This window comes from Melospiza melodia, chromosome 12 (genome assembly GCF_035770615.1).
Source record: "Melospiza melodia melodia isolate bMelMel2 chromosome 12, bMelMel2.pri, whole genome shotgun sequence".
Lineage (NCBI taxonomy): Eukaryota > Metazoa > Chordata > Aves > Passeriformes > Passerellidae > Melospiza > Melospiza melodia.
In genome coordinates, this window is record NC_086205.1 from 4081191 (window position 1) to 4095763 (window position 14573).

Genomic DNA, 14573 nt, shown 5'->3' on the forward strand with positions numbered 1-14573 from the left:
TTTTATTGTGAGAAGCATTCCCTAAGCATAATGCCATTGGAAATGGCTGAAGGGGATTGCATCTGGTTAGGGAGGAAGTTACAAGCATAATAATTAGCATCGAATTAGCTGCTCTCATCCCGAGCCAGGCAAGCCCATCGCATTCCTTTTCCCAGCTGCCCTCTGGTGGAAGGCTCTGCAGAGAGCCCTGAGCAGGAAAATCTTGGTGCTGGTTGTGTATGGTTAACTTAAGCAGGAAGGACCAAATTAGGATCAACAAGCCCAGAGCAGATGCCCCCTGCCCAGAGGGAGGAGAGTTTTTGAGGCTGAGCTACAGTCTTTGGTCCCCCTTTAGCACAGCAGCTCTCTTTATGAGGCCACCAGGTTTCTGACAAGTGGGTTTCAGCACTTGCTGTATTTATGTTCAGTACTTCTAAAACTGACCAGGATTGTGTTTGCAATACCTTAAAGTAAGGTTAATCTCCATGTTAATCAGAGGGGGGCTCTCTAGTTGTAATTACTATAATAATTCAATAGATTTTTTATTTTTTTACTGTCTTCTCTCTGAGTTTGGCTACATGCTGGCACTATTTCATCTCCAGAGAGACCAATGGAATCTTTATTTGGGCAGCTCCATTCTTGGTGCCCTATGCTGGAGTCACTCACCAGTCCATCCCCAACTTCTGCACACAGGTGGTGGCTCTGGGGTTATTTCTCAGGAAGCCCACAGAAGCTCAGTCCACGACAGAGGAAAAGATAAAAACCAGGATAGAAACCCTGTCCAGGGCCATGCCAGGTCTGCAGGCAAAACTCATGGCCAAGCAAGGTGAAGAGGTGAGCATTCAGGACATCAAGGGCACGTAAGCAGCAATAGGCTCAAACCTGGCACACAAACATTTGAGGACCTGGGCTGTTGGGGCAGGAAGTCATTTCCTTCTTTCCCCCATCCCCACAGAAAGAAAGAGCCAAGACCAAGCAAGACAGAGGAAAAGACCCAGCAGAGAGGGGGCAGCTCAAATGGCACTCAGCCTGGCAGGTCAGTGTTTAATTTTGAAGATGGAGAGCCACCAGCAGTGCCACAGCTCCTGTCCTGTGTCCTGGTGGTGCCCTGTCCTCCTGTACCACCACAAAGCCCTGAACTGTGCTGGGAACCAGGGTCCTAAAGCTCCCTTCTACACCTACACCAAAAATGTATAAAAGCAGCACCACATCTCCTCTCTTTATGAATGGTATGGAGCCACTTTGGCATCAATGCATAAAAAGCTTGCAGTGAAAACTATTGAGGATCACCAGTAGAAAGCTGCACAGTCCTTATGTGCTCTGTCATGGTTTGACCCGGAAACAGGATTTCTGGGGTGCTGTAGACAGGGCCAATGAGTGCTCAGATTTGAATATTGCCATCTGGCTCACACAGCTCTGTACAAGTAGATGGGAGCCATGTGGAGCTGGGAAGTCAGGCACAGCTTGGGAAGTGGGACCATGGGATGTGGGCTGCAGCAGCCTCTGTGCTCTTGGCCACTCTCCAGCCACTTCCCACCCCACACATTTATGTGCATGATGAGTGCTCTGCAGGACAGACAGAGTTCAAAACTCAGCATTAGATCACAATCTCCTCCATGACTCCCCCAATCACACACATATCCCTGGGTTACCTGACTGCCCTTTCTGCACAGACAGAGCCAGTAACACTCACCCAGAGCCACTTCCCTAGGCAGGAGCCACTTGTGTCACCTGTGCTCTGCATCAGCAGGGACACTCCCTGCACTTGGCCTGCTTAGCTTTAACAGAGGGGAAGAGAATTTCCAAGCCATATTCCTGGGGCCTTCTCTCAACTGAAAACAAGCAGTTCCACACTGACCTGGGCCCACCACCCAACAGCACTGGTGCTCAACAGTCTCTGGACCTTTAACAGCTCCCTGGGTGCTTCCACACTCACCTCCCCAAACATATGGAGCCTGGTTAGTGCTGTGGGTAGGGCTTTGTTTTCTTGCCATGTGGTTTACAGAGCTGCCTTTCTTTGCTCCTTTGCATTTGCAGGCACTGGGCATCCTTGGGGTTATGATTTGTGTGGGAGTTTCAATGAGAAAGATTTATTGTAGAGATAAAAGGATCCTGTTTGACATCACAGACTCTGATTATGATTTTCAGTAGGATTTCTTTATGATTAAAGCTGTACTTGGACATTTTTCATACAAAATGATTTCTAGTCCATTACTTCTATAAAAGATTTCAAGAAATATCTCTTGAGATGTAACACACAAAATGGAAGTTTATCAGTGAAGATGTAAATCCTGTATTTGGTTACCATGCCTTCTGTCCAAGTAGAGATGGGATGAGGATGTCAGATTTGGTTTTTTAAAAAGCTTTTCACTACACTCTGAGGTGATAAAGCTACTTAGTGGTTTCTATTATTTCAGTTTTTCATATTGGTATTATATGAAGAGGTTTCAGGTAAGCTGTACCTAGGCATTTACACAAGCCTTTTAAAATCTACAGACACAATTCTGTAACGTATCAACAAAATTCCCAGATGCATAAAGCCTTTAGACCACAAACAGGGCAAGAGCACCAAGAAAGGGAAGCATATTTTTCACCACATGTTTTCAGCAGAATCAAAGGGCATGACTCAGTTTCCCTTTAGTCCTTGGGAGCACAAAGGAGCCTGATTTGCAAGCTGAGCAATAAAACAGCTTCCAGTCCCACACTCACAGCAGCACCACAATGAGCCCTTCATTAGTCGCCACTTCCCGTCAAACGGTTAAAGGGGACACAGGTTTACCAAACAGCTAATCCTTGATAATGAAAGGTTTCCAACAAAGCTGCCTTTCCAGGGAGTCTGGGCACTTTCACATTAGCAAGAAGTGAATAGACAAAGTGGTTCAGGAAACATGCCAAACAGTAGCTCATGCATTGAAACACAAAGCCTGCAGTCTTCAGGGAGCTAAAGAAAAATTACAGTAGTGTTTTGCGTTCTTTCTTGTCACCGTAATTACTTTCTCCTTCACTTTCTTTCATATCATTTAATGAATAGTCTTCCAACTAGAGAATATATATACGCTTGTCCTTAAATTTCATTTGCAAATACAAATCAGTTTCTGCAGTACCTTATCCCACCCTCCATGTGAGCCAGATTCCCTCTTTTTTGCTGTGGGCCTCTCCTGGATGTATGCCACTTTTCTAACTATCAATGCCTATGCAACTGTAACATCATTGATTGCCACCCCTTCATTTCTTCAGGGTTTTGTTTTAATTTGGTGTTTAACAAGTCAACAATTGGATCTTTTCCTCCTGGGGTCTATTTTAAGGTGGCCTTGTTTAGTCAGATGCATTTGGGCATTTAAGATCCAAGATAAGTATTTTTCCTTTAAAATTGTAAAAGCAATGCATATTTGGATTTAGGTAAAGAATTTCAGGATTAACATTAAAGTATGAAATACAAGGGTTATAGAAACAGCTTTTCTTTTTGACAGAAGAACCAGTTCCCAAGAACAGAGGAGCTGTAGGGCGGACAAGTTTGAGTATGGAAGCACAAGGTGTTTGTGTATATATATACTGAATACACAAGTATATTACCCTGAGTGCACAGTGGAGCCCTGGGATGTACTGTGCCACCCTTGGTCACCTTCCCTGCAACTGGTCAAGGGGGCAGGAGGAGAGCACAGCTTGTGTGTGTTGTATCATCTCATGAAAGACAGCCAGATGCAGGAAGCAGTACTGGCCATTGCTGACTTACCCATCTGACCCTTCATTGTTTCTCTCCAAGAAAATATGAAGGTGCTGTTGACTTCACTGGGAACATTCTTGTGTGCATGGTGGGGCAGAGAAAGGGAGCTTGTTGGAAAGGAGATAACTGATGTAACTCAGCACTGAAAATCCTGGAGACAGAGCTAGGCTGACACCTGATGGTTCCAGCTCAAGTCAGAGGGTGATTATGGACCTGCTCATGCTGGCTGCTGATAGACAGCACCACTTCCCACAGCAGTCACCTTAAAGAAGGGGCTTTTATGTCAACACCCATCTGGGTATAACCAGTTTATATTCCTGAATTAGGCAGATCACGAGTTCAGCTCCCAGAGTCCCTGTTTGGAGTTCCTTCTAACGCCTGGGTACCAGCAGCCAGCAGAGGGCAAGCTGCCCCCACTTCATTTCCTTCAAAAATATCTGAGCGTTTTTGGAGATAGGTCTGGGGGAAGACACTAACCCACCAGTGCTGGGAAAGCAAGATGAACCACAAACCAAGTGTCTCTCCAAATCAAGCTCCTGGAATAAATATTTCAACCGAAATAGTTCTCTATCTTTCAAAAAATGTCTTTGTGAGACAAAGGTAATAAATTTTACTTTTTATTTTCTAAACTAAGTCTTGCAGTGAGAGGGTACTGATGAAACCTGCTTGAAGCCACAGGTACTGGAGGTCTGTGCTGTCTGTATGATGCACTAGAGGTTTTTCTCCTGAGTAACCAGCCATAACATGGTGCTGCTGAGGACATGAGGCTTTGCCAGGAAGCACAGATATTCTGCCAAGAAAGCTCCAGCTTGGAGGGCAGGTCACTCAGGTGAGAGCCTGCTTTTGTAGCAGTTTGTTGGCCTCTGGGCTGAGTTGGACCCACTGCCTGAAGGTTACAGGCACAGTCTGTCAGCTCAGCCCCCACAGTGACATAGGGCTTCCCTCTGGGCAACAGAGAGCAGCCAGGAGAGTGCACCAGCCTGGCATCCAACCTGCTGCTTTGGGGTGCCCAGCTGTTCTGTACCATGTCCATCTCTGAGGGCCAACCTTATCAGCAACCACCAATGCATGTCTGTTTCCCCTCAGCCCACCCACCTTTCTCCCAGAGCCTCATCAGCTCCTCAGGTGAGTCCCACACACCCAGCTGAGGTGCAGAGGAGCTGCTGAACCCTTTCCTTGGGGCCTCTTTCTGCAAAGTGCTAGGGGCTGACATGCTGGAAACGAGCCAGCACTTTGCAGCTCTACATCCCTTTCACTCCCACCCATGACCAGCATTTGGAAATAGTGGAATGTCTCCGCTTCATGACAGAGATGTACAAAACTGCATTAGTGCCTTGCCTGAAAATACAGCAGAGAGAAAATAGGATTGCTCAGGCACTGCTTGAGAACACCCCACATTCCAACCAAGATGAATATATCCTTGCCTTAAAGGTCCAAGGCAAGTAAGTGAGACTTGGGTCTCAATTCTTCTTCGAGATTTTCTACTTCTGGGGGGAGCATATAAATCACTTTGAAGATGTAAGGACTATGTCTCAGCAAATAATGTAAAATAAGGATTACTATCAGAGCAGTGTGATTTCTACAGCCCTTACAGCTATCTGAAGTTGACCATTTGCCATACTGGAGTCCTCTCTTCCTTGTTTGTTTGTCACAGTAAAGTAATTGAACCAAAGAAGTTATATCATTTTCTCTCTTGGACTAAATGAATGGATAATCCTCATTTGCATTTGGCAGGCTAACACAGACCATTCACAAGTCTTGACAGAAATTGCATATAATGGTCTCTGTTTTGTTCAGCTCCACTGTCCAAATGTTGAAAGAGTCTCTACACATCACACTCTTTTACTGAAAGACAAAAGCTGAACTGGAACTGAGGTTTCACATCTATGCAGCATCTCAGTGCTCTGCTGTACAATAGCTGGTTCCCCAAGAGACAGAACTGATGAAGCCTGGTTCCCTACAGATTTTTGCCCCTAACATATATAAACTTTTTCACCACATCAGCTCTGTTCCCACCCAGAAATGCTGACTGACCAGTTGGGACTTGTCATTAAAAACACACATTTGGACAGTTCTCTTGGTAAAACCACTAATTTGAATATTCCTTGATTACTTAACTGCCAGTGTAAAACTTGCAGAAATCTTTTATAGTCTATTATATCTCTTTTAAATTTGGTTAAACACTGTTGATAGTCTCAAAAGGTGTGCAATGAAAAAAACAGACATAGATCACTCAGCTGCCTCATTTCATTAGGAATGAGTTAAAAACTTTCTAAAAAGTGACTTTTCAAGTTCTTCAGGACTGTAAAAGATGGTCCTTTGCCATTTCAGGGGTCAGAGTGTAAATTCTGACCCTGGCTACAATTGCATTCCCCCACTGCCCATTTTGGGATAGCCAGGACTCCCAATAACCCAATCCTTTCACAGATGTCATGGCAGAAGGGATTAGCTTTCCATAGATTGGTAGGCACATAAGGACAGAAACATATCCATACCCTCCTGGGATGCAGATTTTGATAAAAAGTATTCCAACCCCACATGGGAGAAGAAAATCCTACTGAACTCTGAGCAATCAAACACTTTCAATAAGTGTCAATAAATTACTGGGAAGCTAGGAAGAGCAGAAAGTGGTGTATAACGATCTGAAAAGTATCTGTGTTGTGCCAGGTATGTGAATTAGGAAGGCTGGGCAGTGGCCATTTTCAATACATAATATTTTAATCTAGGTGCTGGAGGAAGAGAGCACTGGATTCTTTAGGATTCTCTTTGTCAAAAAATTGAGAGAGTTAACTTTATACACCTTCATATATTTTCTGCAGTGTCTATTGCAAGAGCTCAGTCTGAATTCATTTTTTACACAGATAAACTGCAGACATCAGCATGTAATGAAGAAACATCAACAAGGTCTAAAAAGTATGAGTATGCTCACAAGATCCAGGTTATTGCACAGGACCTTCCAGGTCAAAGCTGCAAAGTGGTGACATCAAATACAATGCAAAGTCTCAACAACAAAATTGATCTAAGGCTCTTCTGAACTACTTTCCACCCTTCAAAACATTTTCATCTGGATGGTGATGATTAAGCTTTGTTTCCTGATGTATCTCCTGCTGTACACTAAACCAGAAGTCTTTAATGGACTGTAAATCTGTGTTTGGAAAGCAGATTTCTCATTCTTTTTGCTATGTGGTGTGAATAATTACATAGATGGTAACTGCAACAGTCTTGCTACAAACAACCAAATATAATATGAAGTGTGTGCTTTAGCAATTCATCCTCCAAAGACTGAGCTCAAGTTTTCCTTATTACAATTTGAAGTACCTCATATATTTTTACATGCTGTCTACAGTACAAAGTCTCAGAAAATATTTCTCCAGGAAAACCTGGTGAAAATAGTAGTTTAATAACTTCATATGTGTAACTTTTAAAGCAATATATCATGCAGATTATGCATCTTAATTATGATTCTGAATTTGCCATCAGACACTCCAGTGGCAGCTGAGTATAATTATTCATCAATTTCACCTAACCAAGAAATTTCTGGTATTAGTTTACTCACTGTTCTGAATGCATTTCCCCTTCCTTGAATGCAAACCATAGACCAATTTCAGTTTTATTTTAGAGGGAAATTGAAGCTGATATTTTTGTGTCACTGGGTCAACAGGTGGAAATTGTAGGATCCAGGTACAGTGCAGTCACACTGCTCAACATCCTGCTCAGCCACTTAAATTTAAAACTCGTGGGCAAATTCTGATTTGAAATCATATTGGATTGGGTAAAGTACCTGATGGGAGCACAGCTTCCCCAGGGATCTCTCACTTTGTCACCTGAAGAAAGCCAAGAACTGAGTTCAAGCAGAGAGAAAAAAATTACTTTGGTGTCCCAGGCTAGCACAGCACTGGGGGGATGAGGGTGATTAAGCCATGCACTCTGTCCCCACTGAGGGACACTGCAATGCAAAGATGAACAAGTTGCACCTCCACAATTTTGCTGCAAACTGTAGAGAGTGAGAAAACCACCACCATAAGCTGCCATCTCCAGGAAGAAAGCTGGCATCTCCCAGGAAGAAAGCTCTTTATATAGTGCCACATGGGGAAGAGGCTTTACAGCCACTTCTGTGAGCCAGAGATCCATGTTTACCCCTGAAAGAACTCTCTACCAAGGTCTTTGACATAGAAACCAAGAAAGAAAGAAGGATAAATAAGACAAACCTGCAGCTGCCTGTTCCAATGAGCACTTTGTTTGTCTCTCCTGACCAATGAGTAAAGTGTAAACTCATGAGTTGTGTAAGAATGGATAAAAAGCATGCATGCTAGAATAAAACCAGTTTGAAGCCTTCTGAAAATGAAGTGTGTTGGTCTGTATTGTCTCTGTCTCAACTACAGCAGCCACAGACAGACATGTCAGAGCTGATGTGAAGTGGGGATGTTGAAATGCATTCTGCTCCCATTCTGAGCCAGGAGGAGCTCCTGGGCTCAGGAGGAGCACCCCGAGCAGCAGCTCCTGTTTGCACACACAGTGACAAGGGGAGCAGGTCCCAGATGGCTGCAGGAAGCCAGAGCAGCAATGTGGGAAGGGAACAGCTCTGTGCTGCCCTCAGCAAACCCCCTGTCCCCACTGGCCAGGAGCCCAGCAGTTTCTATAGAAAGTGATTCTCTGCACCAGGCAGGCAAAGAGGACACTGCACAGGAACAGCTCTAACAAAAAAGGAGGTGACAGTGATGCAAGCTCAAATGTCATGCTGTAAACAGGGGCTCACTGTTAAACACATCTGCCTTTTATCTGCTACTCCCAATGGATGCCAAGGAAAAGCCTGGGTCTGAGTCAAGCTAGACTGAGAACAGCTATAGGAAATAATATTGTGGTTTTCTTTCAATCTTTGGGATCCATTCATTCCTAAAATAAAGGATAGACAATATATGAGTGTTAGGTTATCTGCATTCAGTTCCTTGTTCTGCCTTAGACTTGCTCAATGACCTTGAGCAAATAATTCACTGTATTCACTTCTCACTCTCCTTTTGCTATCTCACAAAAAGATACTGGAAAACTACATGCATGGGGAAGGCACTCAGACACCATGGTGATAAATTCTATACAAAAAAACCCCACAACTCTATACAAAGCAGTACAGACATATTTGAAAGAGAAGATAATGTTGTCCTGATCCTCTATAAACTATGTGCTTTCCTGAACTTTGAGAATAGCACACAGTTTACAGAGAGTTAGGATAGCATTATCTTTTGGGGTTTGATCTTTATCATAAAAAAAATTGCAAAGCAACAAATGCTTTTTTATCATTCTTTTTCCTTCATTGCAAAGGACGTGGTTAGTCATCTTCTAAGTGCTGCTTTCCCTGAAAATTTAATCAAGTCATCAGAAAGCTAAAAGTGAATTCATTACATACCAATGTCATGTTAAAATTAAATTTGACCAAAGAAACAAACTCATTCTCTTGACTGCAGAGCAAATACCTTAGGTGTGTAATCACTGCATGGCAACAATTGCCCCTGTTGTGAGCTGAGATGCACATAGCACCTCTGCGCTCTTCCTACAACTCTTTGAAGTACCAGGGTGAAAGCAAGTTCTGACTGCAGACAAATGAACCCAGATTCTCCCTTTGTTTGCAGAGCTTGCACTGACAGCAAACAGAGAATAACCAACACTGCACTTCATCAGCTCAGGAGAAAATACTTGGCACAACTTCAAAATGGGAGACAACAAGGATCTGTAGCACCTTTGTTACCATAATTCAGGTTACAAACACACAAGGCAGATTATTTCATGGGCCTTTTTAGTAGTATTTAATCAAAGACAGTTCTGGTAATGCAGGACAAGAGCTCATCTCGATCTACTAGACATAGATTTTGTTTATAATGGGAAATGCTGACTTTTGCACTAACAGTTGGCACAGCCCACTGCCTGGGGACAAGGATTACAGGAAATACTTTCTGCCCAGTCCTTTTGAAGGTGAGTACAGAACAGTGTCAGGACATGCAACAGTATGTTACATACAATATACCTGCTATGAAAGTCTGGCCTTACACACAATTCTGGATGCTGGAGTTTTATTCCTTACAGGCAGTATTGTATTACTTATAGGCTTTTTATGGAGTCCTGTACAAAATGAGGCCCATATGTGTTCGGGGGCTGCAGCTATCTCCAATATGAACTGAATCCCTTGTTCAAACCTATACCACAACAGTCTGAAGTCTGCAGACAGCCACTGACCTACAGTGGCTCTGAGAATCCACATAGCCCAAAATATCAGCCACTACTTCACATCTGTTTGAGGCAGGGATTTTAAAAAATGCAAGTATAACATAGTTGCCAGTGTTAAAGTTTTCTTGATCTTTCAAAATTTTATCTGACACTCATGAATTCCAAAGGATGTTTCATTTGCTACAGTGAATATACAAACTTGTGCTCTGCACCTGCCACTGGTGGAGGTCAGTCCTCCAGTTTTTAATCCTCATGGCCACACTGACATGGGACTTCACAAAAAAAGTCATGACACAGTTAACCTCTATGTTCTCCTTCCACATTTGTTGCCAGGACAGAAATGCACACTTCTTCTCCACTAAAAATACATGCCTGAAACAAGTGTAGAGTTCTCATGTTTAACATAATACATTCTCAGACACCATTATGAAATCTTTCTTTTCTATCATTTTGAATGTCTGTGAAGCTCATAGGCATAATCAGCATAATGAAAAATCCAGAAAGAAAAATGTGAGTGTACTCCAATTACATTTTACTTGCCAAACACAAAAGATGGCTTCAGGGGCATTTCATGTCTCTTTGGAGATGTTTCATACAGTTTTTCACAAAGAGGTTATTACTCTTTAGCCCACAGGCTGTCACTGCAGCCCCAAGAGAACTCTGGCTCCCCAAACACTCACTATCCTAAAGTACAAGTGGAAAGGAGATACAGGACAGATATTCCTGCTATATCAGATAGATTTGCTGGTGATTGGTGTGAACAGTTTGTTCCCAAAATGCTGGCTTACTTTGCTCCATCAGCAGCTATAGCTACAAACATATTGCATTCAGTACTTCCCTCTAGCACTGCAGTGATTGCTACAGGGTCATGTAAATATGAATGGGACAGGAAGGTTCTGCCAAATAGAGGAATGGGAACTGTAAGCCCTCTGTTAAGATTTCCTTTGCAATACTCTCATAATTTATATATTAGAATAGAATTTATATATTGGAATATATATAATATATATTCTCTAATATTTATATTAGAGAGTAATAATATTCTCTAACCATGGCAAAATATTAGCCCTTCACCTCATCCTTTAAGTGTGTCTCAGGTGTGTTAAAGAGAGCTGAAAGACAAACTGGATGTAAATGCCATTGGCTCCAAACTTACTACAAAACCATGTCTCAGGGATCTACTCCTTTTAGTAGCAACACAGCCCTTTTACAGACAATAGCCAAAACACTAACTAATGCCAGAGGGCTGACAACTAGCACCAAGATGAAAGTACTTCCTGAGAAAAAGGATGGCATGTGGAGTCGCTCCTTTGCTGTGCAGGGACAGCTCCCTCTCTGTCAGCTGAGGAACTGTTTCTCCCTTTTCCACTTTCTCTTTAACCCCTTAATTATGACTAAACAAACTTTCTCTGGCACTCAGGCAGGTCCATTGTGTCACATGCCTTGTTCAGGAAGATGGGCAGCTGACAGGAAACCCCCCTTGGCTAGACAAGCCCCAGTTAATGCCAGCTTGCCATTTTTTCACATCTCTGTCATGATCTCTCTGGTTTGTATCAGTGGACAGGCCCAGATTGTTGGCACTGGTCACAGTGCTGGCTGCTGAACAAGCCCCTGGGGACATGGGCTACATCACCAGCACCTGACAAACCACGGCCACTGTGTGGGATGAACCAAGACACAGCAGTGCAAGGTGCTACCAGGTGTGGCCCAGGTGCTGCTCCATGAAGCTGGCAGCCACTGCAGGAGCACTCAGTACAAAGGCAGAGAGCAGCCTGCTCCCCATGCAGCAACAGCTCACCCCCAGTGCTCACAAACGCTCACCTTCCCTTAGTGACTCCCACGGGGCTTGGCCTTGCACTGCTGACTCCACTCCTGTTCAGACACAGGGCTCTGGGTTGGATTTAGTGATGCCTCAAATACAAACTGAGAAGAGATGAGCAGGATAGAGCTTGAGAGTTACTGACTTCCAATCTCCTCATTCCAAACAGGAAGCTGGACACTGAATCACAACTGCAAGCACAATTCTCCTGCTAATGCAGGCAGTTTACAGCACAGTGCAGGTTCTGCTCCTTGGAAAGGGCACTGTCATGGACGTAGGAATACAACTCTTTTGTGCCAAAGGCCTTTCTGACTCTTAGCTCCCCCTGCCCACTCCCCTCCTTTGAGACCTCTGACCTTGCCTTTTTGCCCTGTGATCTCTGCTGTGATTGTTAATGTTATATTTATAATCAAAGTAACCAAATCAAACTATTCCTTCAGTAACTCTTTAGTATCAGTCTATATACCTGGACTCTATTACTCCTAATGAATTGAAGTGTTTAGACTTGCAGATTTATTTCACAGTTCTCTACTGCTGTATTAATGACTCAATACAGCCTTAACTGGACAATTCACATTTAAAGGAGAGACTTTTATATGATTTTTACCAAACACTTTACAGTAATGGTCAGGTGTTGTGCCACACAAACTGCACTGACCTCCTCCCTTGGGTTAGAAAAGAGGAATTGGGTGTGCTTTGAGCAGTGCACACCAGCAAATAGGGGTGTGTGCCATGTTTTTACATTTTCATGAGTCTCCCTGTTCATTTACTCTTGCATAGCATGGTATAGGAAATCATGGCTCTCCCCTTCCACACAAGAGGTCAGACAGGTCACCTACAGCTGTGCAAAAGATGTGTTTTTCCTTTGGTGCCAGCAAACCAAGGCTTAGTGCCACCTGCCTGAGTCAAATACAACTAATGCCTCAAGTGCCACAGCTTGCAATCATTGAAAGTATCCCAGAAATTAAAAGTACAAAACGGGTGTAAACAAAAATCTGGCAGGGAGGAAGTCACCTTCTTTTGAAAGACTGTTTTGACATCTGACAACAAAGTATTCAGACCCTGAATAGGAACCTCATTTCTATCCCAGCACTCTTCCCTCTTGAGAGCCGGAGTGGGGGTGGAGGGGAGGTACAGGCAGGAGACTGAGAAGTGACAGCCAGGGGGAGTAACCTTCCAGAGATAATCAATGGCTCTGGAACGAGCAGCCAGCCCTGCTGAATATTGATTAGCGCTGCTGGCAAGCTCTGCTCCGGGGAGGGCAGCACTCCTGCCAGCTGCCTTGTGAGAGCACAAAGGGAGCCCCAGCAAAAGGCAAATTGTAAATGGCAAGTTTTATGTGAGAGGCACCATTCAGGCCCCCAGTAGGAGAAAAAACCCAGAAGTATGGGCACTGCACGAGCAGGCAGGAGGCAGCAGCAGTCCTGCAAACTTCTGTAATCACACTGTGCAATTCCAGGTTTACCTGAATAAGCCTGTTTTAAAGATTATCCCTTGCCAAGATATATGATACCACGAGTTGCCACAGGTTTCTCTTCCCCTAAGGTTTCCCAGCCATGTGAAAGGGGATGCTTTCACAGACACCTGCCCTCAGCAGCTTTGCCCAGTGTTACACATCAGTACATGCCAGATACAAGTACACATCCGAGGTGATACCACACCTGGCCTAGGGCAGCTCTGAGCACACCTCATGCCCTGGAAGCAGCACAGCTGTGTGTTAGCACTGCGTCCCTCTCACAGCACTATCTGTTCTTACTCTCCCATTCAGTAACAAAGATTTTAGCTTTTTAGTATTTTTTAAATATAAATAGTTAGATATTAATTTTATTATTACATCCATTGGTTGATATATATAGAATGTACATAGCTGTGGAAGTTAGTTATTAGTGACTAAGAGGATATCCTACCTTTTTAGAAGCAGACAGTCTTTTCTCATAGGCTTTCTGTGAAAAGAGAAATTGTGACAATCAGGAAAAAGAGACCTGGAAACTGTGTTCTTTAAAACAAACAAAAAAGCCCACAAAACAAAACAAAAATTGAAAAAAAATTGGAAATAAGAAAAAAAAAATAAGAAGAAAAGAAAAAAGTTCCAGTTTCTGCCTGGTGTAACTCATCTGACTTCAGTGGGGCTGTCCCAGAGCAGATTCGTCCCCCTGTCTTTGCCAAAAAGAAAACAACAGGAGCCAGCCAAAGGCATCTGCTTTTGCATTTCCTCAGTGAGTCCATTCATTATACTCTCCTGATAGAGAAGTTGTAAACAAAGGCACTTCATGATGCTGCATCGTGCTATCCATAATTACACTGTATGTGCTTCATCAGCAGACATGCTTCAGGACACACTGCAAAAGCTTTTATGTATTCAGGACTCTTTCTGAGAGGGTGGGTGAAATGAAGAGGGACAAGCTAACAGTTAAAACAGCAAAGGAAAACCTAACTTAACCTAAGCAGTTACTTAGAGAGGAGCTCAGTATAAGGGGGAGGAGAGGAAACTAGCTATACACACTGGAAAAAAAAAAAGATGGGAGCAGAATTCCTGCCCACCAGCACCCAGTTAGTGTGTGTGCTTTAATATTCTCTCTATTTCTTTTTAAGATTGCACACCCTCAAAAACATGTTTTAACAATCATGTTATGTGGTGCTTCCATGTGAAAACCTCACTCTGGATGGGGATTCAAAAGAATTTTTTAAAACAAAAAGTTCAGTTTGGAGGGTCCCGGAGGCTAACTTTATATAATAAATGGCCAATCATGCTCTGACTTCATAGTGATTTAAGTCAGGTGTAACTCCCTAAATTGTGAGCACTAGAAAACTCTAGTGTCAGATCAAAAGTGAGTC

General features: G+C 43.3%; 1 protein-coding gene across 1 annotated transcript in view; it reads right to left on the reverse strand.

The window, feature by feature from the left end:
* The window catches only part of ARHGEF4 (Rho guanine nucleotide exchange factor 4), a 216522-nt gene extending 202516 nt beyond the window's left edge, over positions 1-14006 (reverse strand). Inside the window, exon 1 of the mRNA XM_063166465.1 lies at positions 13646-14006. The gene's annotated coding sequence lies outside the window, so the exon portion shown is untranslated. The remainder of the gene's footprint in view (positions 1-13645) is intronic.
* Positions 14007-14573: the final 567 nt, after the last annotated feature.